Genomic DNA, 6,874 nt, shown 5'->3' with positions numbered 1-6,874 from the left:
TAATCCAGACTAACAATTAAGACTACAAATTAAGTCGCACTAAATAAAAATACAAGCTTAAAAATCCTAACTTAAAATATAAAATTTGATTTTACTAGTCCGGGAATTAAAATTCTAATTTTCGCAAAAGTTAAAAATAATAAATTCTAATGCACGGGAAAGAAAAAAAAATATTTAGCCAATTAACACAGAAATTAAAATAATTAAAATCATAAATATTAAAGACTGATTTAGGCATGAAACATAAATTAAGAAATTCTAGGCGTCACAATTCCTCCCTCCTTAATATGGAATTTCGCCTCAAAATTAAGACTTACCAAAAAGCTCTGGGTAACGAGTCCTGATATCCGCCTCTGCTTCCTAAGTGGCCTCTTCATCCGAATGGTTCTGTCATCTCACTTTGATCATCGGAATCGACTTGTTATGGAGTCTCCTATCCTGTCTATCCAGAATTTGGATGGGCCTCTCCTCATACATCATGTGAGGAGATAGCTGGAGAGGTTCCAAGCTAAGCACATGAGACGGATTCGAGACGTACTTCCTCAGCATCGATACGTGGAAGACGTTATGAACTCCATCAAGGTTAGGAGGCAAGGTCACCCTATAAGCCAATGCCCCTACTCTGTCCAATATCTCGAAGGATCCTATGAACCTCGGTGCTAATTTCCCTTTCTTCCCAAATCTCATAACACTCTTCATAGGTGCTATTCGGACAAACACATGATCTCCCACTGAGAACTCCAAGTCTCTCCTCTTATGGTCAGTGTAACTCTTCTGTCTGATCTGTGCAGTCCTCATCCTATCACGGATCTTGGGTACAACCTCGGCAGTCTGTTGAACAATCTCGGGTCCCAAATCTGACCTCTCACCAATCTCGGTCCATAATACCGATGATCTACACGGTCTCCCATAGAGTGCCTCATAAGGCGTCATACCAATGGTTTCCTGATAGCTGTTGTTATAAGCAAACTCCACCAACGGTAACCTCGACTCCCAAATATTGTGGAAGTCAATAACACAGGATCTCAGAAGATCCTCTAGAATCTGAATCACCCTCTCGGATTGTCCATCCGTCTGTGGGTGAAAGACAGTGCTAAACATAAGCTTCGTCCTCAAAGCTGAGTGAAGACTCTTCCAAAAAGACGAAGTAAACCACGGATCTCTATCAGACACTATGGAAATAGGGATACCATGTAGCCTGACTATCTCCCGTATATACAACTCCGCATACTGAGTGAGACGGTCGACAATAACCCAAATAGCATTCGAACCTCTCACTGTCCTTGGCAAGCCAACAACGAAATTCATGGTAATATTCTCCCATTTCCATTTGGGAATAGGAAGTGGCCTAAGCAATCCTGCATGTCTCTGATGTTCTGCTTTGACCTGCTGGTATGTTAGACATTCTGACACAAATCGGCCGATATCGCGCTTCATACCCGGCCACCAGTACAACTGCTGAAGGTCTCGATACATCTTCGTACTGCCTGGGTGGATAGAGTACGCTGATGTATGCGCCTCTTCCATGATAGTAACTCTCAGAGAGTCACCCGCGGGCACCCAAAGTCGATCTCTGAACCTCACAATCCCATCTACTACTAAATACAAATCATTGCCTATCTCGTCAGCTCTTTGTCTCCATTTACTCAACTGCTCATCAACTGCTTGAGCAACTCTGATGCGGTCAAACAACATAGTCTGCACCATCAAGGCTGAAAATCTAGGAGCTCTACCCTCGATATAGAACTCTAGTCCGAACCTCTGAATCTCATCCTGCAACGGTCTAGACACCTTCAAAGAGGAAATCACTGTTGTCTTTCTGCTCAATGCATCTGTGACGACATTAGCCTTACCTGGATGGTAACTAATGTCGCAGTCATAGTCTTTTACCAACTCTAACCATCTTCGTTGCCTCATGTTCAACTCCTTCTAGGTGAAGAAGTATTTGAGGCTTTTATGTTTGGTGAATATCTTACACTTCTCTCCATAGAGATAGTGCCTCCAAATCTTGAGAGCAAAACTGTAATGCCCCGAATTTATCTTAATTAAGTTTATTTGAGATAATCAGAGTTTGCAGAGTTCAAGAGCCAATTGATTTTGATCGGGGTCCTCTTTGCAAATTTCGGAATTTTCAGGGACTAAAATGCAAATTATGGATTTGTTAGATATTTATAAGCCCTTTTGACTTTTCAATCCCATTCCCTTCCCCTCCAAGCCGCCTCCTTCCTCTCCAGATGCCATGGACGTCCCTTTGAGCTTCCATAATTCTTCCCGAGCTCGATCTGTCCGTTAGAATTTAATTCTGAAGGCAGATTAGCGATCACGATAACGAGAGCTCCGTTATATAGTAAGTTTTTCTTCGATCGGAAACTTTATAATTTTTGTATGTCGTTAGACTCGGCTGAGTTTCGAGTATGTTGCTCTTGGCAGAGTTCTGATCGTTTATTCTCAGTCGGTTTTGAATTTGAGCGTCGTTCGGAATTGTTATGATTTTTGGAAGATTATTCGAAATTTGGGTTTTGGATATTTGTTGGGTTTGAACCATTTTGGTTGTATTAACATTATGTTGAGCTCTTTGTATTGATTAACTGTTGTCTGTGGTTTCGAATTGATCAGAATACAGCCGTTATGCCGTCGGTTTAAGTTTTGGATTGTCTATCGGTTTGAATTGTTGAGCCAAGTCTTCGATTGAGTTGTATGTTAATCTCGAGCCTTTATTACTTCTTTCTGCAGATTCGTTGAAGGCCTTTGAGTTGCGAGATTACAAGATTTGTATCTCTTTGAAGATTGTAGACGGTATAGTATCGATTTCTTATTACCGATCGAGGAAGTTTGATTGAATCTTGATGAGTACGTTGTTGTTGTTCTCAGGTTTGGAGCATCGACGTCTTGAGAAGAGGTATAAGATGACTTAGACTGGAATGGAACGAGTGACTCTAATCCGACTTGATTCGAGTGTTCCGGAAAAATCACATACTTGCATGTTAATTGATTTACTTGAATTTATTGAATGATTTCTGATTTGCATTGCATTCATATTGAGCCTATGGATTTATTCATTTTTGAGTTAGACGTTCTGAGAACTATAGTAGGGGGCATTGGCAGGCGATTTACTGCAATGACCGACTTAACTCTATATAATTGCTTCAGAGTCTAGAGGATTGAAATATGCACTATCCACCTCGAAGGAAGAGTCGGTGTGATTTGTGTGATATTTTATCCTCGGGATCCCAATAAGAGGAAGAGAATAACCGGATTACCTTTAGATTATCCAGACTTGATAATCCCGGATTTTTAAAGTCATGCATATCATTTTAAATTCCGCTTTTGAATGGATTTCTTATGTATATCTTGAGTTGATATATTATGTGGAAATTGACACATATCATGTTGTGATATGTTTATGTGAGATTGCATGTTAGTATCTTTTACTGGGAATATTATTCTCACCGGGTTATTCGGCTGTTGTCTTGTCTTTGTATGTGTGCTTGGAAACAGGTGGGGCAGGACCGAGTCAGAGATCGCGTGGCTAGGTGGTCGAGTTGATAGAGTGAGGCCTTGGTGTTCTAGAAGTCAAATTGTAATTGAACTTAGATTGGACTTGAACTCGTGTTGTTGTATCGTTTTGAATAAATTAGATTGAAACATGTTCTACTAGTTTGAGATTGTATAACTCTAGAACTATCTCGTATTGAAGCTTGTATAATGTTTGGATGAATTATGTTTTGGTTTATGCATAATTTAGATTGAGTTTGGACAAGTTTTCTGCTGTGTTTTTGCTCCAGGACTGTCACCGCTCGATCAGCGAGATCTTACCGATCGAGCGGAGGTCATTTGCTGAGTTTCTGTTGCTGAAATTATACTTGCCCGCTCGATCGGTTGAATCTTACCGATCGAGCGGCGATGGTTTTTCTTTGGGCAGTGAGTTTCAACCTTTTGCCCGCTAGATCGGTAAGATCTTACCGATCTAGCGGAGCACTATTCACGAAAAAAAAAATTATTTTTTTTTGCTTTATTTCTTGGAACTTTTTATGATTATCGATATGATTAATTTTTGATTAGATGATTAGAATTGAGGTCTCACAAAAACCACTGCTGCTAACTTCAAATCATGAGTAGGGTAGTTCTTCTCATGCTCCTTCAACAGCCTAGAAGCATAAGCAATAACTCTATCTTGCTGCATAAGCACTGCCCCAAGTCCCAACTCGGAAGCATCAATATAAACCACAAAATCACCTTGCCCTGATGGCATGTCTAACACTGGTGCCGACGTAAGTGCTTCCTTCAATACATCAAAGCTGTCTTGGCACTTCGGGCTCCAAACAAACTTAGCATTCTTCTTGGTCAATGCGGTCAAGGGCACCGCAATGGATGAAAAGCCCTTAATAAAATTCCTATAGTAACCGGCCAATCCGAGAAAACTGTGAATATCCGATGCGTTTCTTGGTACAGACCACTCCTTCACTGCTTGAACCTTTTAAGGATCCACTTCCACTCCACTCTTGAAAATAATATGGCTCAAGAATGCTACTCTCTCCAACCAAAACTCACATTTGTCAAACTTGGCAAACAACTTCCGGTCTTAGAGCACCTCTAAAACAATCCTCAAATGTTGTGAATGCTCCTCTCTATCCTTCGAGTAAATGAGGATATCATCAATGAAAACAATGACAAACTGGTCCAAGTACGGCTGGAACATGCGGTTCATAAGATCCATGAAGACCTCGGGCGCGTTCGTCATTCCAAATGGCATCACAAGAAACTCGTAGTGGTCATAACAAGTCCTAAATGCTGTCTTGAACACATCAGATTCCACCCATGGTAGCTCCTAAATTACCAACCAACCAACGCATAAAACAACACACAGAAATATCGAAGCCCACAAGCTTAGATAAAAGTCTGAAATTTTCGAAGCACAACAAGGTATCAACGACAACACCATTCGAATGCATAATATCGATTCATTCCTCAACAAACAAAGACCAGCACATCATAAAGAAAATCTGCACAAAACTTTCGAACCAAATACAGGGCATGAACGAGCCCATTTGAGCAGGGCATGAAATATTTATATATATATATATTTGAAAGGAAGACCTGAAATGCCATAACACCAACCAACACGCAACATAATAAATTACTAGGGAGAACAAGAAACCACATTTTTGCCTAAGGAGCTAAAACCGAAATCGTAGGGAAAGAAAATAGAGTTGCTTCAAGCTGGAAAACGAGCTCAATGAAGATGATGCAGCTTCGACCAGCTCGCCTAGGGATGTTCCGCTGGAGAAGAAGGAAGATGGAGGAGCTGCGGCGGCTATGGAGGTGAAGAATTTTCTTAAGTATATGTTTTTGTAAATAATTTTTTCCATCTTTAATCTGCAATCCCATATAATTTATTTTGATTTTAGACAATTTCTCTTTCTTTTCAGAAAGTATAATTCCATTTTTATGACAGATATCCCGTACTGTCATGAAATATTGATAATGTTGATCTAATCTTTTTGAATAGATTTATATATCTTCTATATAGACACAACAAAAGTTTATATATGATTTGAAAGATTCATCAATGTATATTTGGAATATACATGGTGCTTGTTTCAGTTTGAAAGGTAATATTGTCCATTGGTATTGTCTTTTTAGACAACTGAATGTTGTAAATAATTGTGTTTGTGGATCTAGCTGAATTTGTCAGAATCCTGATTTGCAATCTAAGCTGAAGAAATGTTTAATTCCTCCTATATAAGATAATAAATCATTTTTGTTTGAGATATAATATTCATCCATAATTGTTGCATTATTCATTTTTCGATAATCATTTATCATTTTTCAGTGTCATTTTTTACTGATATAAAAGGCTGGTGAAGAGTGTGGACTCTTGCTTGGAATGATTATCTTCAGTTTAAGTAATTCTTGAACTTTTTTTTGAATATTTTTACATTATTCATGTTGCATCTTTTTGGTACTTCTCGGATTGTGACATTAGGGTCTTTAAGTTTTCCGCTACTGTATCAAGCATAATATTTGATTCATCTCCTATTCGAACTTTTAATCATTTATCATATTTTTTTCAATAATGATTTGGAAGTATATGTTTACTTGCTAGACACATACTCGTTCTTGTATCAACATAAACATGTGTATGATATGATTTATGTTTTTTAATTTTAATTTGAATTTTTTTTATAAATATTATTTGGATTGGTTTTGTTTTTTTATTTCCATTCTCCCACACTTTTTGTTTTATTTTGTTATGTAGATAAAGATATTTGGGGAATTTTTAAACAAAAATTTATCTCTCTAAAGAGTATAAAATAAGTTTAAATTGATTAGGGAGTGAAATATAAGTTAAAATTGGGTTTAGGGATTTTTTTAAAAAAATTTACCTCTATAAATTTGATAGATAATACATTGTTTTAAAAGATAAATTTTTTAGTAGACGTAACTTACAATAAGATATTAAGATTACTATAAAAAATTATAATTTTTAAGTTATGATAATAAAATTAATAATACATGTAATAAAAAGATTTAAATATGGGAAATCATGAACAAAAGTATAAGTTACTTTTTAATATTTAATTTGGGGAACGTTATTTACACTCCAAAAAATGTTAATCACACTCCACTTCATATATTTATTTTATAGATTGACATTATTATCCTTACATGTTCTTTCCTAATTTTGTGATGGCAATCTATCCTTTTAAATTTTACACACTTTTCCTATTTTATTTCATTTAATTTAATGACAAAATATTATATTTAAAATAAAATATAAAATACAAATTTTATATATAAAAAAGAAACTAATTTTCAAATTAGAAAATATTTTATATCATAAATAATCTTTAAATATCTCGCATTATTATTA

The sequence above is a fragment of the Henckelia pumila genome, chromosome 4, assembly GCF_033568475.1.
Source record: "Henckelia pumila isolate YLH828 chromosome 4, ASM3356847v2, whole genome shotgun sequence".
Taxonomy (NCBI): Eukaryota; Viridiplantae; Streptophyta; class Magnoliopsida; order Lamiales; family Gesneriaceae; genus Henckelia; species Henckelia pumila.
This window is presented reverse-complemented; position numbering follows the sequence as displayed.